The sequence below is a fragment of the Sinohyriopsis cumingii genome, chromosome 12, assembly GCF_028554795.1.
Source record: "Sinohyriopsis cumingii isolate HCF-2022 chromosome 12, ASM2855479v2, whole genome shotgun sequence".
In the NCBI taxonomy this organism is placed as follows: domain Eukaryota; kingdom Metazoa; phylum Mollusca; class Bivalvia; order Unionida; family Unionidae; genus Sinohyriopsis; species Sinohyriopsis cumingii.
The window spans coordinates 6,277,116-6,304,652 of record NC_142972.1 but is presented as its reverse complement, the minus strand read 5'-3'; the positions used below and the strand labels follow the sequence as shown (position 1 = coordinate 6,304,652).

Below are 27,537 nucleotides of genomic sequence, written 5' to 3'. Positions count from 1 at the left end.
TATGTTTTCTTCATATTTAGAAAGGAGACAGGAAAATTTGCATCGTATGGCAAATTTACGTTTCACACACAATTTCAGCGTCAAACCGAAATTTAATTTGTCACTGGTATAACGATAAACTGCACCATCCATGAAGCATTGCAATTTGAATGATATCAACAAATGCTACAGACATGCTTAATAAGTATCATCTTATTTTAAAGCATGTTTTTAAAAACATTTTTAATTGATTATAACAAGTTCTCGGATTCCAATAATGTTCTAATTAGAGATGAGGTCCCGTTATAGCCTAGGCCTCAGTTAAGGTAGAACTGAACGTGAAAGGTAAGTGAACGGCGAAATGTTTTTTATTTTTATTTTTTGCGGTGCGCTAAAAGGACGTAAGAGACGGTAGTGTGCTCTTTCTCCCTTAATCTCCTTAGCAAATGGCAGCAGACAACATAAGGCATGGATTTTTGTTCAGCTAGCGTATCAGGAATCCTCCGCCCGGCATGCAGTATTGCGCTAACTCGGTGAAACTACACCGGTGATAACAGCATTCACACACAATACCCTTTTCTTCGTATGCTGTCCTTTTAGACAGAAAATCTAAAGCGGACGTCTTGTTTATAGATCGCTCTTCTGGTAGTACAACAGGAGGTCCCAATCCTGGAATGAAATGTTCCCTCTTTAGATGTTGTATAAGCAACGACATGCATATACCTGATAAGATATTTGACAATGGCATCAAATTATGAATGAAACAAAACACTTGGACACCATTGGATCCTGCCAACACATGACATTTTTTAAGAATGGGAGGTTTCAGTACATAACGACTTTAAATATATTCCATAAAAACTTTAAAATATACGTTGTAAGGATTTTAAAAGTATGCTGTAACAACTTTAATATACATTATAACGACTTTTAAAAATGCTATAACGACCTTAAATATACTCTATAACGAATTTAAATATACGCTATAACGACTTTAAATGTACGCTATAACGACTTTAAATATACGCTATAACGACTTTAAATGTACGCCATAAAAACTTTTATATACGCTATAACGATTTTAAATATACTCTGTAACGACTTTAAATATACGCTATAACGACTTTAAATGTACGCCATAAAAACTTATAACGACCTTAAATATACTCTATAACGACTTTAAATATACTCTATAACGACTTTAAATATACGCTATAACGACTTTAAATATACTCTATAACGACTTTAAATGTACGCTATAAAGACTAAATATACTCTATAAGGACTTTAAATATACGCTATAAAGACTAAATATACGCTATAAAGGGACTTTTAATACTTCCAATATGCCAGAAAGGTACAACGTTGATAACCAGCCAACGAGATAAATAAACTGGTTCATTTAAATGGTTCAAATTCATAATATTAATTTTGTACTCTTGTAATAGTTCAGTTACTCAGTTCCAAAAATCTTCTAAGATTCTTGAGTTAGCTGTTATAAGGTGATTGTGACTCAGTGGAGAAGGTATGCAAAATCTACCTTTATTAGTTGATTGTCACTTGAGAAGAAAAAGCCAAAGTAATGCTAGTAGAGGTGGCGTGAGGTGAAGAAGGGAGTTCACGGCGATGATGGTAGAACAATACTCATAACCTTCAACAAATAGTGCATTTAGAAATTCTTATTATATTTTGATCCAGAGAGGACCAGAATGATATAACAACGAAATAAGGAGGGGGAAAAGAGAACGACGTTTTGCTATTGATAATGGAAGTGGTGGCAAAATAAATTAAAAAAATAAACATCTTTCTCAACCCTGGATTGCTGTTGTATCCGTGCCATAAGAACGTTTCTTGAAAACAGAGAACATTTCACAGATTGTGTGCACAAGATTGGTGAGTCGCGAACCGCATGTCCCTTCTGGGTGAGGCCCTTTCTCCTTTACAAATGGAGTGCATGTTCGGTCTAATGCGCAGAAAACGGGAACCAGCAAAAGACAGGTAGCGCCAAAGTGATGCAGTAATAGGCGGACTTTCTTTGCCATCTTTCCAGTGTACTGAAAAAAGAAAACAACAATCTCAACTTTATAAGATGAACACAGTCGGATCAGAGGAGATCCAAGAATTAAAATATATAGGAAAAGCTGCTGTTTAATTGAGGAAGCGAGAAAACGAAAGGATCTTAGCAGTCCGCAATTCTCATTCAACGCGTTTTTTTGTGTCGATAGTATGTAAATCGTGTCAGTAGCAAATAAATATGGTGTGGTTGTTTGATTAACAGCACATCCAAATTAAAATTTAGTTAATCATGTCATAAGACAATTGCATTTATTGATGAGAACATAACTGTGAGATCAAGTCTGGAACTATATTTTAGTTTATAAAATGGACATTTCATAAAATACTTTGATTAAATACAACACAAGGACCAAGGGTGTTCCAAAGATACATAAGTGAGATTGCATGTTGAAAGTCAATCCTTATTTTCTGTAAAGCAAACGTCTTTTAGAATAGGGACCACTTTGTACGCCCGCTCTCACAACGTGGTCAAGAATTGCTGTACCGCAGACGTACATTCCTGACTTCCTTTTTTCACGTAAGAAAAATGTAATTAGGTTTAATTAGAGATCTTTCTTAGTTGTCTCATGCATTGAAATGGAACATATTTAGAGATTATTTCACCTAGCTTTAAAGAACTTAATTATTATTATTATTATTATTATTATTATTATTATTATTATTATCAGTATAAACAGTTAAATATAGTGCATCTCGGATTGTTTAAATTTAGAATTTATGTTAATTTATGATATTAAGTTTGGTTTTGTAGAAATGGTTTCCTACCAACTTCATGCTACAAAATAATTTATTTAGAAACAAAATACCTTTGAAATTACAGGAAGAAATAGTTTACACAATAAAGATTTAATAAAATACTTTGATTAAAAACAACTCTGCCATTAGTCTGCATTGGCAATTTTTTTGGCTTTTAATTCTAGAATACAGAAATTATAGAACTGTATAAAGTTGGTTGGCTCTAATTCAATATAAATTTTTTATTATATATTTTAAACAATTTGTGTGCAATTTTTCTTCTATATCTAGTGTAGTGTTGTTTAATTTTGATAAAGAAATGATGGACTTTCTGATATCCTTTTTCCAGTTCGATCCCAGTACGTCTTCGCTAATACTAGCTATTTAACATCAACATTGCAGGAGTGACACTGCCGATTAAGGGAGGCCAGAATTATGCCTTTCTCCCTCTCGTTCGATCTCCGACCACAACAAAATGGGGGGAAAGAGCTATTAACATCGTACTCTTTTCACCCTACGCTCCTGTTTTTCAAAACAATGTTTTGTGTGCAAAATATTTTAATTTTTCGATTGTGAATTTGTATGAATATTTGAATTTAAGCTTGTGAGGTTTTAGTAAAATCTATTGTCGTCACCTTGCTATTTATTGTACTTTATGAGAAGAAAACGCATTTCGGTACCGCCCCTTTCTCATAACATTTAAAAGCATGCTTTTTCTTGCACCATTGTTTCCTAATTTTGTCTACAAATGAAAAAAGAAGAAAGAAATTGAGATGGCAAAGGTCAAATTTCACCAATCATCGAAAAGGTTTCTGAATATTTTATATGCGAAATACTTATGGCACAATTGTTTATATTTTGTTAATACAGAATGTTTATGTAAGATCATTTGAGTACTTAGCTATTATCTTTTCGTTTATCTTCAGGAATATTTTCAAGGGAATCATAAAATATATGTTTCATCGATAATATCGAGTGCCTTTTTTCCAGCTCTTATTGTTGGTGTTTGCTTCCTGATTAGATGTGTATGCAGTGTCAAATGTATAAACATAAATAAATAATAAAATGTTTGATCTATCTTCGTTCTCCTAGGTGCAAGAGTTTGTATTACTTTAAGAGGAGCCTAATTTTATATTGACCTAGAAATATAAAATAATCTTTCAGCATCCGCAACATAGTCATGTAAAGTTTTACAAACACAACGGTTTGTCTGTTTTATTTGTTTGTCTTGTCTATGTTTTGTATTTGCCTTTGAAAACGACTAAGAGTCGAAAGCGCTTAGGCTAGCTAAATATTAGTTTTGCACTGTTCGTAGTCAGTTTATTTTCATTTATCTTAATCAATCCCTGACAAACGTGATCCCTTGCTGGATCCAGTGCACTTGAAAATCTATCTATATATCCATGTATCTATATCTATATATATATATATATATATATATATATATATATATATATATATATATATATATATATATATATATATATCAGAGAGAGAGAGAGAGGGGGATATATATCTATATATCTATATATATATAGATATATATATAAATATATATGGATACAGATAGATATATATATCTATATCTATTGATCTATCTATCTATCTATCTATCTATCTATCTATCTATATATATATATATATATATATATATATATATATATATATATATATATATATATATATATATATATATATATATATATATATATATATATATAGTGATTCTTTCACGCTCCAAACATACGACTTATTCAAATGCTCTATCCAAACATTCACAGATAGGGAGGAAAAAAGAATGATTCATGTATTCTCATGTATGGCTAAGATTCAAATAATCTTATGTAACCTCATGTAATGATAGTGAGATTCAACTAATCTCAAAGAATTAAAATAAAGATTCAAATGAAAGTGAGATTCAAATAATCTCCTGGAATGAAAGTAAGATTCACATAATCTCATGTAATCAAAATAAAGATTCAAATATTCTTATGTAATCAAAATGACTCAATTGTACTCAGTTGAAACAACAACCAATCGAAACAAACATATGACTCGGTCATTTGTACAGCCGTATCATTAATAAATATTTGTAAAACTTGCAAATGTGTCCACTGACAAACACCACACAGCTCTCCTGAATTCTTGGGTTGACCCTCACTTGTATTGGCCGTACACATCCTTCATGGATCCACCATGCGCACAAGTCGACAAATTAGCGGTTTCCATATCGACACACAGACTACCAGACAGATAACCTGCGATACCTGCACCCACATACGCACCGACAGCACACCGTTCTCATAAATTGGGTTGGCGCACTTGTATTGGCCACGCCCACCCTTCATGGATCCACCGTGCGCACAGACATACGTACAGACAGCTACAGACAGCCCTAGGCAGCTAAAGACAACCCTAAACAGCTTCAGACAGCCCTAAACAACTACATTAAAACCAAACTGGCAATTCAAAAGTTCACAATGTTTCAAATCTGCGTAGTAGTAAAGGCATCATTTCTCGATACGACATTAAAAACTAAATACGCTTCACATACCAAATAAAATAAAAATGCAACACTTAACCCTATGGCTGGAGAACACAAATGGAGAACGTTCACTCATTGACAAGATCCAAAGAACAATGTGTCATTTAGAAACGGAACTTGCCTTAAATCCACAGGAGAGTGAGACTTAGGGTAAAATACCCGTGCATACCGTTCTTTTAGTAACTCTCGCCGCAAACGATCTACGACGAGATACAGACTAGTGCAGTTGTTTACCTAGAAAAACAGCTGTTCACCTTAGGTAACGTTATACGCACATACGACGAAAATGATCAAATCGTTCTAAGGCGAAACCAAGTTAATTCTTGCCTTTTTTCTGTGACAGTTCACTGTTCACTTGATTCTGCGTGACTAAACTCACTTCACATATTATCTACTATCCACACAAACGTACGCGAACTCATAAAACCCCCAAAATATACTATCCACACACGGGAAGAAGAAAAACAAAAATTACAAATATACTATCCACACACGGGAAGAAGAAAAAATTATCATATACTATCCACAAACCCCAAGCATACTGTCCACACACGGGAAGAAGAAAATACTATTATATACTTTCCTCGAGCACCAAATATATTATCCACACACGCGAAGAAGCAAACACCACAATATCTACTATCCACACAACTTACGCGCACACATACAAGCCCCAAATCTACTGTCCACACACGGGAAGGAGAAAAAACAAACCCCTAATATAATATCCACACAAATGTACGCGAACGCATACAAACACAATATCTACTATCCACATATACGTACGTGAACTCATACAAACCCCAAATATGCTATCCACACAAACAAACGTGCTCGAACGCGTATAAGAACAATATCTACTATCCACACAAAGTTACTTGAACGCATAAAACACAATATTTACTATCCACACAAACGTACGTGAACGCATACAAACCCCAAATATACTATCCGCACAAACTTACGCGAACGCATACAAACACGCACTCTACTATCCACACAAACGTACGCGAACGCATACAAAGACAATATTTACTATCCACACAAACGTACGCGAACCCATACAAATCCAAAAATATACTATTCACGCACGGGAAGGAGAAAAAAAGCACCAAATATAAGATCAACACATTCTAGAGTATTGGGGTAGCCCTGAAAAGGGTTGTTTTTGTCGACGGGGTGTTATGGAAATCTTTTATCATCTAACATTGAGTCCCCGTCTGGCGGCATACTTTTCCACATAATAGTGTCTGCTTCTTCGGAAAGAGAAGAACTCTTTCGTGCCTACACTGCAGGCGACAAATCATCTGTCTGGTTCCTGTTGCTGCTGTTCTCTCTGCTCTCTTTGCTTCTGAAGGCTGTACTTCTCCGTCCATTCTTCTTTCACCTTTTTTGATTTCCTATCTGAAGAGTTCTTCTATCAGGTCTTCAGTCACTTTTAACATTCTGACGTTCTCTATCTCTTCAAATGTCTGGTTTTTTCTTCTTCTTGCAACCTTTCTCTTTCGTGGTAGGTTTGATACGAAGGGATGTCAACTTCCAAGTTACAGAAGGTAGAAAGACACAGAAAAAGACAAAGATATTTCAGAAAGACTTACATAAAGAGTAGTGTCTCCATCTTGTAAGGGTACGAAACATTTATTCAATTACATACACAATCTCTACGACCTGTGCTTTGGTCTAAGCATTATCCATTTAATACATAACAATTGGACATGTAACAAATATATTTAAAAGTTATGTAGACGTTCATCTGTATACCCCAGTGCAAAGTTCTTTACACATTTCTCATTACTCAACACGTTTAAGTTTATAAACTCCCAGATCCTATTTACACCATGATCTCTCCATACTACAGAGTCCTTATACAAATCATATGTATCATTCCTATATTCCTATCGTTTATCCTTGAGCTTCTGTTGGGTCTGTATTCTGGCTCACTCATGTCATCTTCAAAATCGTTGGCATGAATCTGAGCCAAGATTTCAGCTACTGTACGAGGTGATAAGTCAAGTTTCTGCCTCTTTCTTCTCCTTTCTCCACGAAATGATGCGATCGTTTCATCTTGACTGCAAAAAGTCCAAAGACTACATTTGAAACCCTATGGGTCCATTATATCCATGTCAAACCAGTGTCTTCCCTATATAACGGGTCAGTGTCTTCCCTCCCAGTATTCATTTCACTCTCAAGCCTACCAGAACGATGGTAGAGCCCACACAGATCGAACTTCTGATCAGAGCTTTGCGAGGTGTCATACGAACGTTTTCTTCAGACAAGGTCACGGACTACTCTACCTCCTTTCTAGACAAAGGTCAAGATACTTGCTATATCTGTAAGAAGAAAGGGCATTGGGCCACGGAATGTCCAGACCATAAGAAAGCAAGATAGTGTGTCAGAAGAGACAAAAGTCAAGATACTTGTTATCATTGTCAAGAGAAAGGACATTAGTCTTCAGTCTGCCCTAAGAAACGACAGGAGCAAACAGAAGATAGTGGTCCCGAACAGGAGAAAAAGAAGAGGTACCCTCCTAAAATAAAGAACCCAGGCACGTTCAGAAAGAAAAACAAAAGAAGAAAAGAAGACGAGGAGAAAGTGAGAAGGAAAAACCAGTGGAAGTGAAGAAAGTTAAAAGAAAGGGAGAGTGAACAAAAAGACAAAAAAGTCTTTGAACTTTTTAAAGTGTTGTGTTTTGAATTGGATTGTAAAATTTGTAACAGAATAGACCAGACAGAAAATGTAAGTGTCTCTTGCTTTTGATTTTCATAATCATAACAAGAACCTACACTCAAGCACATTTTCCAAAACACGCACACACTAGCAGCTTTAACAGAAATATGTATTTCTTTTATTTGTGGATATCACACAGACCCGTCCCAGCATACAGAATTGGTTAAGAACGTTAGGAATATCCCCTCAATTTTCAGAAATATCAAAGCTTTTATGTGTATTTTCCCTGTTCCACCCTTGAGTAGTGTTTAGGTATGTTCCAAAAAGGAAAAAAGAAACAGAAACAATTTTGAATAGAATTAATTTTAAAATGAGGTTTCTGTCTGCTTATAGTTGTTTTTTTTTAAATTGTTTGTACATGGCAGATTGGTACATGGCAGACTGGTACATGGCAGATTGGTACGTGGCAGATTGGTACATGGCAGATTGGTACATGGCAGATTCCATCCGCATACCTTCTCAAAGTGAGAAGCATATCTACACATGTCATTACCGTGGTTAAATTCGGTTTTATTGGTCAGTCATCGTTAATCTTTATTTTTATTTTTTGATGCATACTTTTTCATAGAAGATTGTAGGCTTTCTATTGTTGTAACGATACGTTTGTTCTTTTGTCTGTTGCTGAAATTATCTTTAGCAAAGTGCTTAAGTTTGTTCGGTTTCTTTACTTTCAAGCCCTACATTAAGATACCAAGTTTGTCTTGAAAGAGGATTGAAACTCTAAGTTACACGGACGTGAAGGAAACCAAACCCTTTTTACTACAGTTAGCTGTCGGTGTGTTTAGTCTAATTAATCATGCTTGCCGTATATATTTGTGTTTTAGAGGTCATATTTTTTCTTAAGTAAATACACGCATCAATAGACAGACAGCTTGGGTCATCATCCTTGAGGCTCACTGTACTTTCGCTTCTTTACTTGATACAAACCCAAAATTCACTAGTTTGAAGAAAGAAGAAGAAAAAAAAACAACATGCTACTCAATACTGTAACATTTCTGACTCTACCGATGTGAGTGTGAGTGTGAGTGTAAGTTCACATTCCAGTCTGTCTGCACTGCAATGGTAACAACGCAAGAGCGTAGGTATTATTTTGCCACACTGCCTAATTGACTTCAGTAGCTCTTCACACAGTGACTAGATAGGCCATATTTTTCTGGGTCTCGCCGCTAGGCGATTTACTAAAAAATATATTTAAAGAAATTAAACTAATGCACAAACAATCGTACCATGGGCGATCCCTTGAAACTTGTGTCAATCGTATTGCAAAATACATCAAGGACTGTTTAATTGTACTATTCTGTGATAACGTTTTAGTATCATTCGTCACCAGTTCACTCTGGTGATATTTTACAATGGTGGATTTTTCCAATGGATTGGATTTTCTAAGTGGAATGTGTGTTTCCTTTAAACTTTCTTAGGGATAATGTACCATAAAAACAAATCTAAGTGTCGTGATACTTTTTAAAAGTAGGAATAACATAGTCTCTCTCTCTCTCTCTCTCTCTCTCTCTCTCCGTCACAGTAGTTTTGATTAAAATCCTAAAAAATAGCATTTGTTCCGTTCAATACCTCTCCAAAAATGGGATCAGTAGTTACCATAAATATGTTAACAGTTTGCCATGTCATTTATTTTTCTCTACAGCTTACACCCAAACAATTGTAGAACGATGTTTTTCTTCTATCAGTAAATCGTTAAATTAAATAAATTCTAGAGTTAAAAAGCTTGTACACTTCAGGTATCTTAGTTTTATCCTTATTTAGGCACTGAAATGCGTCACGGAATAAAATTATAACATTAGATCTACCATTTTTGTCAGAAAGGCAACAAACACATGCTTTTTCAAGATGACGCGAGTGACATTGTACTGTGTAACCCTGCATATAGTTAAATCTAAATTCTAAAACCAAAACATGCGTTCAGAAAAAAAGTAACAATGTTCGACTTATTTTCTCTCAGTTTAGACTGTCGATAGAACAGGGCGCGTTTTGGTGCTGGTTTTTTTCCCACCCTTGGATTTGTGAAAACTTTGCAACATTGTCGGTAAAGCGTGCTGCTAAACACGGGACATCTCTTAAATTTGGGATATACTGGAAGATGTTAAGCAGTCAGTCGACAATAAATATCACACTACCTTTTTATAAAATTGATGAATGAATGAAAGCAATAAACATTAGTCACATAGAATTTGTGGTCGTCTTAATTATATTTGTCCTATAATACCACAAAAAATAACAGAACTAAAAGTGGTGTCCTACGTTTTTTTCCTTCTCTTTACTATTCTTTCTTTCTCCCTCCATTGTAGTGTTAAGTCTGTCTGCTCATCGCTCAAAACACTCCAGACGAAAGTACTGCCCGTTCCACTGTCACCCAGTACAATTACACTTGTGTGCGTGTGAGTGTGGGCGCATGTGTGTGTGTGTGTTTGCTTACATACATATCGTTTGTACAAAAATTTAGTTACAAAGAAATAGAAACCATTGAAGTAAACCATTTAATTTAACTGTGCAGATCAGTAGAACAAACCTCTACCAACACATTTTGAAAAGTGTTATGTGACACGGATCGCCATTGTCGCTTGGTGTCTGCGTTCTCCTTCGAAAATAGATCGTTTCGTCTTGATTAAAAAAATTTAATTTGACTAAGTTTTACACATTACTTTCACTCTTTGCAGTTCACGTTGCAGGATTGTTAGCCGTCGTTCTCAGTTTTCTGGAAGTTCATTTTTGAATTTCTCAAATGTGGTAATTTTTGTATGGACCAAACGAAATTCTTTTGGCGTGAATCAGGACTCTTGGTTTTGTGGCATAGGTGGAGAGCGTTGATTCAAGCTCACTTACGTCGTCTTCGAAATCGCTGACACGAAATTGGGCTAACACTTCAGCTGTTGTGTGAGGCGGCACGGCACGTCGTTGCCTCTGACTTTCTCAATGAAATCGTTTCATCTTATTGCAAAAATTTCATTTGACTAGGTTTCATACGCAGGAGGTCTCTGTATATAGGGAGAGTGTCTTAGAGTATTCATTCAACTCTCAAACGATTAAGAAGATGGAAGAGTCAGCACAGATCGACCTGCTGGTCAAAGATTTGCTAAGAGTCATACGAAAGCATAAGTCACAGGCGAAAGTGGCAACAAAACATACCCTCTCGGTCGTTGATTTGATGAGAGTCATACGAAAGTGTATAAGTGCTGATGAAGTTTGCTATATCCGCAAGGTAAATGGGTATTTGTCTCCAGAATACCTGCTTCATCCAAGAAAGAGAGACGAAAGTCGAGATACCTGTTATCGTTGTCAGGAGAAAGAACACTCGGCTTCATAGTTCCCTAAGAGAAAAGAGAAGAAACATAAACAAGAGGAGAAAGTGGACAGTGGTTAAGAAGAAGAAGAAACTGATGATGAGGAAAAACTTGTGCCAGTGAAGAGATGGAAATGGAAAATTAACAATTTGAGCCGAAGCGTTGGCCCTGATGTGACATTTCAAACTCACTTCTAAAAGAGAAAAGACCAGAAAGAAAAAGTAAGTATCTCTTGGTCTTGACTTTTTAAACTAAGAATGGTGTGTTTTGTTTTTATTGACACTGGATGATTATGTGCTTTTTCACCGCTCTCAATCCATCTGGGTCAATATTTTTAGTTAGAATTGAAATGGAAGGGGTGTTTTTCTACACGTACGCACTTTAGGCATGCAAATGGGTAAAATATAGTCAGTCTGTTCATCATTGTGTGTCTTGATTTTTTTCTAAAATCACACACTGACATCATAGAATAACAGGTTAATTGGGTTTTGGAGCGTGTGTGTGTGTGAGCTTGGTAGATTTGGTCATTGTTGTTGTTGTTGTTGCTTTGGAGTTTAGCGCCATTTTTCAGCACATGATAGGCTATGCATGGCGGCCAGTATTAATGGTGGAGAAAGAACCCGGGAAGAACCACCGACCCACGAAAAGCTACTGGTAAGCTTTCTCACATACCCACATTGGCCGAATCCTAGACTCGAACCCACGCAGACAGAGGTGAGATGGCAGTGATCCGTAACGCAGAGCGCTTTAGACCACTCGGCCACTCGGGGCCCCGATTTGGTCATTGTAGTTGTGGGCTTAGGTGCTTTCAAAATACTTATTTTTCTTCACTTTGTGTGGATAATATATATAATGAGTTATTTATTCACTCGGTGTGGATAGTATATAATCGTTTCGTCTTCCCTCTGTGTGGTTAGTATATTATGTTTTTTTTCCTTCTTCCCTATGTGTTGATAGTGGATATTGGGTTATTTTTTGTTATTCCATCTCTGTGGATAGTAGATATGGGATTTGTTGTTTGTTTTGGGGATTTTTCCTCCTTCATGTGTAGATAGTATATTTGTGGTTGTTTTCGCTCTCTTCTGTGTTGATATTATATTTTGGGGTTTGTTTTTTCTCCTTCCCATGTTTGGATAGTAGATATTGTGTTTGTATGCGTTCGCGTACGTTTGTGTGGATACTAGAGTGCGTCTTTGTATGCGTTCGTGTACATTTGTGTGGGTAGTATATTTAGGGTTTGTATGCGTTCGCATACGTTTGTGTGCATATTATATTTGGGGTGTTGTTTTTACTCCTTCCCGTGTGTGGATAATATATTTGGGGTTTGTATGCGTGCGAGTACCTTGTGTGGATAGTAGATTTTGGGGTTTGTATGCGTTCGCGTACGTTTGTGTTGATAGTAGATATTGTGTTGGGTTTTGGGGGGTTTTTTCTTCTTCTTCTCGTGTGTGGATAGTATATTTGGGTTTTGTGGATAGTATATAATAGTTTTTTCTTTTTCCCGTGTGTTGATAGCATATGTGTGATTGTATTTGCTTCATTCCGTGTATGGATAGTATATTATGGGGTGTGTATGAGTTCGCGTACCTTTGTGTGGATAGTAGATAACATGCGAAGTGAGTGTAAGGGATATTTTCCTGCACGTCCGTGCTTGAAAAATATAAAGTCGAGCGTTTGTCATTCGCGCCATTCAACATTGAATAATCAAAGATCGCTTCAAATCAGATCGACGTCATGAAGATATTGCAAGAGACTATAGACGATCTTGGGATGGTGGAGGAATTCATCATGAAATTGGAGTATGGTGTCTATACTATTCACAGAGCCAAGATGGAGACAAACACTGTAAAGAAGATGAAGGAAAGATTGAAAGAGCTGCTGAAAAGTAAAAGAATACGAGGAGGATGAAGAAGACAGAATAAGGATGAGAGAGTGGAATGAGAAAATATAAAAAGAGGAAGTGAATAAAGAAACGAAAAAAAAAGAGGAGGAGAAGGAGAAGGAGAAAGAGGATAAGAAAAACAGAAGAATGTAGGCGAGAAAATAAGTTGGTGGAGAAAAAGAAGAGATTAGAAGACAAACAAGAAGAAGAAAAAGAAACACTAAGGCCTTTTTCGGAGCTATTCATATGCCTCGAAAAAATATTTATTCTCATTGCCATATATGTGTTTGATGTTCATATATCTATATATGTATGTTGTATGTGTTAAATATGTCTATGTCTATATATCTTCTGTATTTTTCTCTCCTTAGAATAGTGTGTATTCAGGTCACACTTTTGCGACATTTTTACCGATGTCCAGTACCGTGACGTCATCTCACCTGTTCCATTCCTATTCACCCTATACAAACTACCCCACTTTCCTTTGCCCGCATACAGTCCCAATATTCCCAATGTTCAATTCCCATTGTTCGTAAACGTTCCCACGGGGTCCATAAAAACTTTGTCCGTAAGCGTTCCCACGACCTTTTTGACTCAATTTCCATTGTCCGCAGGGTATCCCACTATACTACTTTCATATGTTGACTTGTATTCGGTCAGAACTTAAATGTGTGTAAATAATGATATGGTTGATGAACCTTTCCAAGGCTAAATCGTATACATGGTCAGATGTCAAGGACTTAAACAATAGATTTTATCTATTGGTTGTTTTGACAAATATTAATTGATGGAAAATAATGATCAGGTCAACTTTATGTTTCTCCTAAGGAACGTTTTATGTTTCCTAACCTTTTGTTTCATTACATTTTAAGACTAATAGGATTTTTAATATACTATCAGTAAACGCCGTATCCTAGGATTCTAAACGGGTAAAGCTAACGTTCATTGTATCCATAACAACATAAATTATGACCTTATATTAAAATAAAACCTCATTTCAATTGCTGCGTCTCAGACCCATTACCAGAAATAGTTTGAGAAGTTGCATTTAATTGCTGCGTCACAGACCCATTACCAGAAATAGTATGCAAACCATAGATTTCATTTAGCATTCTTGCTAAATTTGGACGATGTAGGGTTTTTGTCTTTGTTTTCAAATTAATTTACAAATGAATTAGACAGAAAAATATGTCATAGAATTCCCTGCTCAATAATGTGCTCGCTAATCATTTTAGAATTAATACTAATTTTTATTGATATTTTTCTCCGATCTCAAATAACTGTTTACATTTTTTGTTTAAAGTTTTCACCGCTTTCAGGAGAAATCTTTATGTGTGGTCTTTATGTGGGATTGATATTGCCAAAGTGATCAATTCAAGAATGAAGTTAGATGGGTGGACATTATTGTTGTACAGATTTTCTTTTAAAAAATCCCTCAGTGAAATACTAAAGAAGATTTTGTATGGAAAAATATTTCAACAGAAACATCTTTCAAAACCAAGTTTATGGGCTTTCTCAAAACATTTTGAAAGTGCATGTTCAGATTCTGTAACGTCATAAAAATGTATATACTTTTTTAATAAGCTTAATGTCTTTATATGCCCTCTTTGCAATGGTCAGAACAAAACATCTTGGAGTCTAGATGTAAAAGCGACAACATTTTCTCAATATTGTCGATATCGTTATCGTCCTCTTTTCGAACTTCATGTTATGATTTGCGAAAACTAAATATCTGAAATGTTGCGTATAGTACTAATTATCGGCTATTTTTGTACTAATCAGTGTGTATTTCCAGAAATACTTATAATATTTTTACTTAAATCTATTTCAGCGTATAATATTGGTATTGGATTTATTTGAACTCCTTCTCTTTGACACGTAATGCTGAGAATGAGATACCGCATGATGTTACTCTCTATGGTTATTTGTGTTGGCTTTTTAAAAATAACTGTGGCTTACCATGCGATTTTGGTATTACAAGTTAATAACTGTGGCTTACCATGCGATTTTGGTATTACAAGTTAATAAATGTGGCTTACCATGTGATTTTGATATTGCAAGTTAATAATTGTGGTTTACGTGCTTTGTATAATGTTTGCTTGCTTTGTTTGCTGCAGAGGCGTTTATGACAAAATCATCTTTTGTTGCGAATGCATTTAGTTATTATTACTGTGCGATTTGAATAATCTTCTGCTTTATTTCTTTGTTGTGTAAGCATTTAATGTAATTCTGGAAGGATTTGTAGAAAATGTAAATATATTAGAAATGTTTAAATTTCTAATTTATCAAATGGCTCTCTGATACCTAGAGGAAGGTAAAACATTTGTATGCATTTGTGCTTTTCTTTTTTATGTCTCTTCTCTATCTTCTTTTTCCCTCATTAATGATGTTCTTTCCTGTATGAAGGGCAAAGATACCAATAAATTGTATGTCCACCTTAGATTTGTATGTACAGTTATATTAATATTTGATGTACTGAATTGTCAGACATCCCTACCCAGAGTATTTTTTTCCAAACAGATGTAACTTTCGGACTTTACCTGATGACTGATAAAAATACTATTGCATCCGTGAATTGTCAGGGTTTAGGTGACAAATCCAAAAGGAAAGATGTCTTACATTTTTTTATTTAAAAAAGTCTTCAATTCATTTTCTACAAGGTACACGTTTCCTACATAAAGAAGAATATTAAATACGCGGTCAGTTGGGATTTGAATGAATTTTTATCAATTTTCCAAGATAATCTACTGGAGTAGCAGCTTTTTTAACAATAATTTTGAATTTAAAATAAAGCAAATACGACAGACACAGCGGGAAAGAATATTATTTTAAAATATGCAAAAAGAAAATAAGAGCATAACGTTATTAAATATTTATGATCCAAATAAAGACTCTCCTATTTTTTTTATCAACAGTTGAAAACTAACTTAAATGACCATCGTGATAATTTGATGATCAAGGGAGATTTTAATTTAATTATGAATCAACAACAATGTACATATAATTACGTCAGACTGAACAAGCCAAGATCAAGGGAGAAACTGATAGACATCACACATGCATTTATTTGGACTCACTAATATCTGGATAGAAATTTCATGAAGAAAGAACAAAATACACTTGGAGGGTCAGAAACAAAAGAGCAAGGCTTGATTTTTTTCGTTTTCCCTGCTTCGGAGAACTTGCTTATAGATTGAAGCAGCAGATATTGTACCATGGTACAGAACAGACCATTCTCTGTTAGCATTAGTTATTGAAATTCGAACGTCAAGAAAAGAAAATCATTTTGGAAGTTCAACAACTCATTACTTAATGACAAGGCATATAATGAAAATATAAAACAAGTAATTGAAAATATTAAATTACAATATTTGTCAGATATTTATGTCCACAATGATGTCAGTGATATTCTAAATGATTAAAAACAATTTAAGATAAATGACCAATTATTTTATGAAGTTCTTCTAAAGAGGATTACAGCTAAAACAAAATCATATTCTTCTTTCAATAAAAGGCAAAGAAAGACTAGAGAAAAATATCTAATTAAAGAGATTAATATTTATCAGATGATGATGCAATAATCAATACAAATTTGATAGGTGAAACACAAAATGAATTACAAGAATTGCATCAGGAAAAAATGTATGGTCTTATGATTAGGTCTACAGTTAAATGGATTGAAGGGGGTGAGAAAATGATAAAATAGTTTTGCAACTTAGAGAACCGAACCTCTCTCAGCAAATTTATGAAAAGTAAAATAAAAAGTGACAACACTATTATTACCAAACAAAAATTAATACTGGAAGAGACGCAATCTGTTATAAAGTCTATATGCATCTCAGGAGATGTAGAAAACGTTGATCGTAAGTTAACACTCAATGACTCTGATATTCCAAAACGAAATACAAAACAGAGGCAAGAATTAGAGGACAATATTTCTTTTTCTGAAGCTTTAGCTGCCTTACAAAATTAGAAAAATTGTAAGAGTTTAGGTTCAGATGGGTTTTCTGCTGCATTTTTGAAGTTCTTTTCGAATGATTTTAGATATTTTCTAGTTATGTCAACTAACTTGGGTTATGAAATAAATAGTCTTTCAGTAACTCAGAAGGAAGGCGTTATTACTTGTATTCCTAAAGGTGATAAAGATACAAATTATTTAAAACAGTGGAGACCAATATGTCTTCTTAATACTACCTATAAAGTGTCCTCAGCATGTATTGCAAATTGGATTGCAAATATAGTCCAGTACTTAATCAATGATGATCAAACTATTAGTTATGGCTGGTTGATCTATTTTTGAAAATATAACAGCAGTAATGTTTTACACTGAAAAGCATAAAATGCTTGGTATGCTATTACTGAATGACTTCCAATGTTTTACATTGAAAATCATAACGTGCTTGGTATGCTATTACTGAATGACTTCCAATGTTTTACACTGAAAAGCATCATGTGCTTGGTATGCTATTACTGAATGACTTCCAATGTTTTACACTGAAAAGCATCACGTGCTTGGTATACTATTACTGAATGACTTCCAATGTTTTACGCTGAAAATCATAACGTGCTTGGTATGCTATTACTGAATGACTTCCAAAGTTTTACGCTGAAAAGCATAACGTGCTTGGTATGCTATTACTGAATGACTTCCAATGTTTTACGCTGAAAATCATCACGTGCTTGGTATGCTATTACTGAATGACTTCCAATGTTTTACACTGAAAAGCATCACGTGCTTGGTATGCTATTACTGAATGACTTCCAATGTTTTACACTGAAAATCGTAACGTACCAAGTATGCTACTTCAAACTGAGTTCTAAAAAGCTTTTGATTCTTCGGAATGGGAGTTTTATAAAAAGTTCCAAGTTTTTTCAGTTATAAAATGGATCGCAATTTAAAAATCGTGCCTAACTTTTAATGGACATATGTCAGCTTGGTTTCATATATATAGAGGATGCAGACAAGGCGTTCCCCTATCGCCTTTTTTATGTTTACTCGGTGCAGAGATGCTGTCATTAATGATTTAAAAAATTATAATACAAACCGTATTAATAAAGATAGAAATGAATTTCTAATATCTTAGTATGCAGATGATTCAACGTTGCTTATGGATTTACCTGAAAGAGCTCTCAGAAATATTGTGCACACATTAACATTATATGCAAAGACAAACTCCGGCCGTAATGTAAACATATAAAAAAACACGAATTATGTGGATAGAAGGCATAAAATCAGCAACAGCCGTTGGTGTATAGAGTATTATTTATGCTGAATAGATAACAATATTAGGTATTATCTTCTCTACATACATAAGACTCATGATAAATCTTAATTATGATAGCAAATTAAATGACATCAAAACACTACTGACTCAGTTGTCGAGGAGAGTTGTTACCACCATGGGAAAATTATTTTGATAAAATCACTTCCTATATCAAAATTAAATCACATATTAATAAGTTTACCAAATTCTCCAGAATTATTCATGAAAAGACTAAATATTTTAATCGACAAGTACTTGTGGAAACGATCAGTTGACAAGATAAAGAGAAAAGTAATAAATAAAAGTTATGAAGAAGGGAGACTTGCAATGATTGACTTAAACTATTTCATTTGTTCTCTCAAAATATCCTGGGTCAGAAGTATACATACCAGAAGTACAAGATGGAGTAAACCCATGTTTCGTTGTCAGGGGAGTGCTTAGAATATTTAGCACCAGGGCTGAATCATTCCTTGGGCAACTTCACAACTATTTTTAAAACGTAAGCATACAAAAAACATTATGTTTGCAAGCAGATTTTTAAACAGTACAGTGCTGTCATATGCAAACTGGAAATAACCATTATTTTGGCGAATTTTTCATTTGGTTTTAAACTTGGACTTTGGACTGGTACTTTAACTCTCCCAATGGTACCCCACCTCCTTCTGGCTGTCTTCCGGGGCGGACCGCCACCAAGCATCCCCCTTAGTACGCTACTGTTCATTGTTTTCATTGTTTGAAGGATTTAATAAGTTTGGTATCAATTATATATAAAGGAACACAGTAGATGCTGATAATATATTTTGGAAGGATGTTTTTACTTCTTATAACATATACTCTAAAAAGTTTATTCCAAAGACGTTTTAGATTCTCTTACTGAAGCCCTAATGTATAATGACAATATTAGGGTCGGATGGTCTTTATTTTTTTAAGCAAAAATTGGTTTGAAAAAGGTATACTATTTTAAACGATATTGTCCAGAGTAATGGACAAAAAGGGAATGAAATGTATAAAGTTGGAAATAACTTCTACAGGGGTTCTTAATTCTATGAGATCATATTTGAATAGATTATCTATCGAATCTGAGCCAGAATTTTGGAGAAACGTTGGGCTGCAAAAACAAATTACTTACTTCTCCCTGAAACTAAGAAAGGTTGAAATACTATTTATAGTATCTTAGTACAAGACACAGATTATTAGAAACTAAAGCGCTAATTAAATGGAAACTCCACTTAATCTACCAGACCAGTTAAATTGGACAAAAGATTATAATCTAACTTGGTTTCATTGGACAAGGCATTCTACCTTAACATACAAAATTACAAACGATTCTAATATAACTTGATTTCGTTGGACAATTAATTTTGCCTTAGGATACAAAATTACAAAAGATTCTAATATAACTTGGTTTCAGTATAAACTACTGCATAGAGTTATTGCAATAATAACCTTTCTAGAAACAATTGGAATAGCAAATAATAATATAAGTTCATTTTGGTATGGATTAACCTTAAACATAAATTCACTTTTTTGGGGGACTGCCACTGCAAACCATTTTGGAATGATTTAAGCCAGTGGATTAGAAACAACACTAATTTTCTGCATACCTTTTCACTTACAGGAATAATTGTCGTATGTTAGAAGCAGAATTAATTTTATATTCTGATATCTGAAAGATACATAAATAACATGCGCCATGAAAGAAAACCTCTATCCCTACCATTATATTTTAGAAACGATACTGCACTTGTTAGATGGTATTAGCCAAAATAAAGAATAAACTGAAATGTTTTTGAAACTGAATGGCACACATTTATTCATTTAGTTGTATGGTAGTCACTTTCTGTCTGTTGTTTGAAATGTTTTAGATATAATTATGAAAATCAGATGATGCGTCTACAATCTTGAATTATCTCTTGGTTATATTTTTGAAGGTATCATTAGGAACTCGTTTTATAAGATTTATATGTATACCTATTATATACTTATACTCTTACAATACTCCTGTTTCTCAATATTTTTCTGCCCCACACTTCTTTATCTTTTCTTTCTTACATTTTATAGTGTTTTCTTACCTCATGTTATCCTCTTTTCTTCTCTTACCTATACCCCGTTTTAATAGCCCAAAATATAGCTGTTGGAACCCCTTATACAGAATACAAGACTTGTAGAAAAAGAATTGTAAGGTGGTCCGCGGGATGGCTCCCGTCCAAAGGTTTCCTACGTACGGGGAATATTAAAAGAAGGTAATCGTACAGTAAAATGTGTGCGGATATTTAGTTAAATGTTGAAGCATATTGTCGGGACAGAGATGGGATAGGGTGAGGTATTTGTAACCTTTATTATTAAAAAATTAGAATCAGTTTAAAAAATAACTGGCTTACCATGCGATGTTAATATTGCCAGTTAATAACTGTGGGGTGAGGTATTTTGTAGCCTTTACTATTGAAAATTAGTATCAGTTTAAAAATAACTGTGGCTTACCAAGCAATGTTAATATTGCAAGTTAATAAGTGTGGGTTACAACGCGGCTTTGATATTGCAAATTAAAAACCGACGTTACCATGCGACTTTGGTTTTGGCAACTAATATTCGTTTTTTTCCTCGATGACGTCTACTCATGATTTCATTCAAAAAATAATTAAGTATTGTCTATTTGATAATCGCCTAGTCTATTTTAATTGATTAGTGTATATTTGATAACCACCTAGTCTATTTGAATTGAGTAGCGTCTATTTGATAATGACTTGGTCTATGTTAATTGAGTAGCGTCTATTTGATAATGACTTGGTCTATTTTAATTGAGTAGCGTCTATTTGATAATGACTTGGTCCATTTTAATTGAGTAGCGTCTATTTGATGATGACTTGGTCTATTTTAATTGAGTAGCGTCTATTTGATAATGACTTGGTCTATTTTAATTGAGTAGTGTCTATTTGAAAAATCTGAAAGTTCTGTAATTCTACTTTCGTTCTAATTGAAGTTGCAGATTGAGAAATGAGCTTGAACTTGATTCTTTTGCTCAACAATTTTCGAGAATACGAGACCAGTTCTTGTGAATACCAAATTTTTCATAAAAGTCAGTTTGTTATTCTTCTTGCAAAGCACTTGAATTTACATTCGATATAAAGTCGGATTCCATTGTAATGTATTTACATTCGATGATAAAGTCGGATTCCATTGTAATGTATTTACATTCGATGATAAAGTCGGATTTCATTGTAATGTTCAGTGACATTTTAATTTTCAGGAATTCTTGTAGGAAGTAAGAAACGTCATACGTATATGTTGTGATGTTGATTTGATTATTACATTGATCAATTTAGAAATGCATCTTTAGAATTTCCACTTCACATTAAAAGTCCTGTGCTAATTGGCCAAGAACGGGATGTAAAAATATCCTGACAGAAATTTAATGATTTCACATCATAACCAATTATAACAGAAGTTAAAAGGTCGACAAGTGTCATAACTTGAGTTTAGTTTCGCCAAGCAAAGGCACGCATACATACAATTCACTGAAGTCGATAGTTCAAATAACAATTGTCCGAACTTGAGTTTAGTTTCACCAAGCAAAGGCATGCATGCATACAAATCACTGAAGTCGATAGTTTAAATGAAAATTGTCCTAACTTGAGTTCAGTTTCATCAAGCAAATGCAGACAAACATGCATATCACTGAAGTCTAAAGTTAAATGAAAATTATTCTCCGTTGAGTATATTACAGCCAAACACAGGCCTATATACATTCAAGTTACTGAAGTAATGACTGTTCTCCCCTAAGCGTATTACAGTGCCACTAAACACGGGCCTTCTGACTTACACGCTGACTTGGAGTCGACGGGGTATCATATTGCCAATATACCAATGACAACAAATACATTAATTCATTTTTCAATAACTGCACAATTTGATTCTTTATTAGAAGCTAGTTAGCACTGTTTTGGATTTTAGGATTTGTAGGGTATCATAAAGTAAAATCTGTCGACAAACAGCAAACTGACATCACATATCGTATTCGAATAAAAGCAATAATTGGTACATGATAGCCGCTTGTTACAAACAAGTGACGTTAATGATTACTTGACGCTTTTTAGACCCCAACAAATTAACAATTCTCTTTTGATTTAAAGAAACAACGAGGATCTTAATGAAATAAGTGTGTAGTATTAGAATCAGCTATCTGGCAGACTGTATATCTGAAGTAACAAAAATGAAGAAGAAAAAAAAACTAGCATTAATTATTAATACTTTGAAGACGGTTACATTTATAAAGTTATTCTTAATAACTGCATCAATTGTTCAGGACTGGCAACTCTCCTATACAATCTGAAACCTCTCGATAGTGAATGGACTTATGAGTTCTGATAAGTGAACTTATGACTTCTAGTGAATGGACCTTTGAGTTATAATGTATGAACGTATGAGTTCTATGAATGGACTTACGAGTTCTATGAATGACGTATGAGTTCTAATGAATTAGCGTACGAGTTCTAGCCAATGGATGTATGAATCCTAGTGAATCTGCCTGTGAGTTCTGCAGAATGAACTTATGAATTCTAATGGATTGAGTTTTAAATCAAAGTCAGTATATTTATATTTGAAATGTTAGAGAATACTATTATGGGTCTATGTTATTATGACTATAATGTTTTGTTCTGCCTTTTCTTTCTTTCTCTGCTGTTGTTTTTAGCTCATTCGAGAGTAAACGTTTCATATTCAATTATCTTTCCTTAATAGGTTTGATTCTTAAAAGTTAAAATATTTCATTTCACAGCTTATTCCTTGTTCTTTATACTTTATGACGATAAATTAAAAAATTTAACAATGAAAATTCAGTTTTAATTTATATGAATTCCTACTTATTTAAATCTGTTCAAATTACTTAATTCTTTCATGACTAACAACACACAAAATACATTACCTAATTATTTACACATTCGATCCAATAAAAATATATGTATCATCATAACTTTGAAATGAATTCAACTTTTGAAACAAGAGTAAATTTACTTACCCGTCTTCATTCAAACTTTCTCCCTCACGTAAGCAAGAGGAGTGGGCTTCGTATGCACTTGGGAACAAACTGCCTTAAATATAGTCTTGCTTACGCCTTCCCAAAAATGTATAATGATATATTATTGGACCTCAACACCTGTAACTTTTAGGAAAGCAATCCTATGATCAAAAAGGAAAGAAACCTTTGCAATACTTATAATCTCCGGTTTTGTGAAAAGTAGAAATGGTATACGTGAAATATATGTCTTGCGTGAAACATATATCAAAATATATCACATATATCAGCCGCAAACGTCAAGACAGAGACAACATTATGGAAGGTATTGCTATGTTTTCTTGTAGCCATTGCTTTTTCACTGTCGATCCATAAACACTCATGAAAACAAATCGCAAGCCGTTATGTCGGACCTGAATGTTGGCTGCAGTGTTGATTATCAATTAAGTATTCTCTTAATATCGTGTGACAAATTAATTACCTGTAACTATGCTTAATATGTTCAATAGATCTCCGGGAATTGGATGACAGTTAGCAAAGCTTGTAGAATCTCCTTCAAGTGTACGATAATGATTGATAAATTCAATCCTGTCAAGTAAAATACATCATTATTGTGAGTAGTGAAGGGGGGCACTCTACGTACAATGGGAATTAGCATTAAAAACACCCTTGGGTCAATCTACGTACAATGGAAATTTAACATGGAGAAAAATCGTGGGTCAATCTACGTACAAGGGGAATTAACATGGGAATAAATCGTGGGTCACTCTACGTACAAGGGAATTGAACATGGCAATAAATCGTGGGTCACTCTACGGACAAGGGAAATTTAACATGGGATTTTTTTTAAATTTAAAAAAAATTTTTTTAAAAAAGGGGTAGGCAATGGAAAGGCTATCTCTTTTCGAGAAATATGGCTGGCCCTGAAAAGGGCCTTTGGGTTTTCTTCTTCTAATTTCTTCTTTTCCTCCACCAAGTTCTTATTTTATCTCCTACACTCTTCTTCTCTTTCTTTTTTTTCTTCTCCTCTTCTTTCTTCTTCTCTTCCTCCTCTTCTTTCTTCCTCTTTTCATTTTCTTCTTCTTTTTCAATTTTTTCATTCCATTCTCTCATCCTTATCCTTTCCTCTTCATCCTCCTTTTCCTCCTTGATTTCTTTCAACAGATCACTAATGATTACCTTCATTTTTCGTAAATTGTTTATCTCCATCTTCACTCTATGGGGACTATATGAGTAGTGATCCTCGTTTAGGTTAACCAACATTTGCTCAAACATTCCTAAATTGTCGAGGACGTTTTGCAATTTTTCCATTTTGTCAAGGTGGTTCGAAGCCATCTTCTTTTTTATTCTGTGCAGAATGGTTTGAACGACGAATACTGTGGGTTCTTATACTCAAAGCGCGAACGTGAAGGAAAACATCCCCCTGAAACATAAAATGGATCTTACCTAGATCATGACCCAACATCGCGCGTACGTGAAGGAAAACATCCCCCTACTTTCTCATTTCATATAATATAACCCTAACTATACTCTCCACATTTGCTAAGAAACCCATAATCTACTATTCCCACAAACATACCTGAGCTCTTACAAACACAAACACACAAACTCATACCCTCACACTATCTTAAAAAAGAGTTAGTGTTTATATACACACTACTCTACCTACACACATTGGCAAATCGATCGTTATTTCTTTTCTAGAGTATTGGGTAGCCCTGAAAAGGGCTGTTTTTTAAACTCCAGATGCACCTATCTAATGGTTGCACCTTCCTGGCCTGGCGCCGCACACGCATCTTCTTCCCCAGTCTTCTTTCACCTTTCTTCTAGGGAGCGCAGAGGGAGGATGATTCGCTTCAGCACCCCAATCCTCTGTTTCAGGAATATTAAACGACATCATCTCTTCTCTTTTCTTTTCCTCCTCTTCCCTCTGTCTTCTCTCCTCTTCTTCCTTCTTTATTCTTGCTTCTTCTACTATAGCCTCCGCTGATAGTTCGTTTACTATCCGCCTGGCATATTCCAGGTGCATCTGGAGTTCTAACAGTTTCACTATTCTGCTAGTCATTCTTCTGGCTGTGTTGATCAATCAACAAGAGTAGCTGGACTGCCGAACGAGTTTCAATTTATACTGAAAGCGCGAACGTGAAGGAAAACATCCCCCTAAAAACATAAAATTCATCTTACCTAGATCATGACCAAAAAAAAAAAAAAAAAACAACAACGCGCGGACCTAAAAGAAACACTCGCTCACTTTTTTTTATGCTACCCATCACTTCAATAGACTATCCACATACGCAAAGCAATCCAATCTAACCCCAAATATACACCTCAAACAGCCCAAAAAACAAACATCATTTTAATCTACTATCCACACCAACCTACTTTATCACTTACAAACACAATCACACAAACACATACCCTCAAAATTTTTAAGAAATAGTTAGTGTTTATTTTCACACTACTCTACCTACACACACACACACACACACATTGGCAAATTAATAGTTATTTCTTTTCTAGAGTATTGGGTAGCCCTGAAAAGGGCTGTTTTTTTGTTTTGCTATGGCATTCTTTTTTTTAGTTTCTAAGAATGCGATGTCCTCTGAGGATAGACTTTCTGGCGATAGGTCTGCTTCTTCGGAAAGAGAAGAAGAATTCTTTGGTGTCGATACGACAATCGACAAAGCCTCTGTCAGCTTCAGGTTGCTGCTGTTGCTGCTGCTGTTGCTGTTGTTGCTGTTGCTGCTGTCTCTGAAGTCTGTACTTCTCTGTCCATTCTTCTTTTTCCCTGTTCATTTCTTCTCTGAAGAGCTCTTCTATCAGGTCTTCAGTGATTTTTAACATTCTCACATTCTCTATTTCTTCTGGCTTCGGTATCAGACTGTGTCTGACCCTATGCAGATTCACGTAGGCTTCGTTGAGCTTAGCTAGTTTGGAGCACATCTTCTTAGGAGGATGAGTCGACAATGGATGGCTAGACTGGGAACAACCCGGTTCTTAAAGTGAAAGCGCGGACGTGAAGGAAAACATCCCCCACACGGTTTTCGAGCCGCAACGTTCATGAGAGGGATAGTAAGAAATGAAAGAGCATCAATCCAACATTCTTATAGCTAAACAAAAGACAAAAGCATTTTTTTCAAAACACAACATTTTTTATTCAAAAATCACTTAACACTAAACAACAACATTTCTAACATTTTTAACAATAATCCAACACTATAACATCAAACAATTTTTTTCAAATCAGAAACATTTTTTTCTTCAAATACTAACTACTTTGAACAGGGCTGACAACGTTGTGAATGAAATTGTGATTTCCACTGTTGGAAATCATTAGGCCATTGATGGACACTACGTTTCCTAGCTTGAGACAAAAGATAAGCATAATGGTCACAAAACCATCGATCTACTTTCACATCATTTCTAGCAGAAGAACGAGGATCGAAATGAGTCACTAAATGTTCTAAGGAATAGCCCAGGCTGCGATGATGCAGAAAATACACACAGTACTGTCCACACACCAAGGAATCTGTGCCTTGTAATTTCACGTTATTGAATCGGGTGGTTTGAGCATTTCTTCTCATAAAGTCGATGATATCGTCTTCCAAAGGGGGCAATCCGTACGAATCGAAATATTCCACACATCCTTCTTGAGGAAAGTAGACGGCTACCCAGTGGGTTCCTGGGAGATGACTTTCGTCCGTGTTGATCACGTAAGCTTGATGGTCTTTAGGTTTGCGATGAGGGAGTTCATCTTTAGCACAGACGACAGGATTCCAAGAAGCCGTATACGAACTGTGGTTCAAAAGGTAATAAAGTTCCCAGGTATCCATTGATTTGTGTTTTTTTCTTCTTCACAGGTAATAATAAGTCGTCAATTCGATCCTGACTTTTTGCTTGAAAATGTCTGACGAATAAACGGTTATTCGTTCTGTTTCCTCACTCTGATTCAGGAGAGCTTCGATACGATGGATCTCTTGAGTGGTTAATGGTGGACAAGAATGTTCACGCAAGTCTTTATA

The 27,537-nt window shown here is 34.8% G+C and overlaps 1 long non-coding RNA gene across 1 annotated transcript; it reads right to left on the bottom strand.

Moving 5' to 3' along the window:
* Positions 1–23,576, bottom strand: LOC149785952 (uncharacterized). Its single transcript, XR_016425177.1, has 3 exons — positions 23,519–23,576; positions 1,793–2,033; positions 1–648 (listed from the first exon to the last, which is right to left on the bottom strand). It is a non-coding gene; the product is annotated as an uncharacterized LOC149785952 (long non-coding RNA).
* Between the last annotated feature and the right edge of the window lie 3,961 nt (positions 23,577–27,537).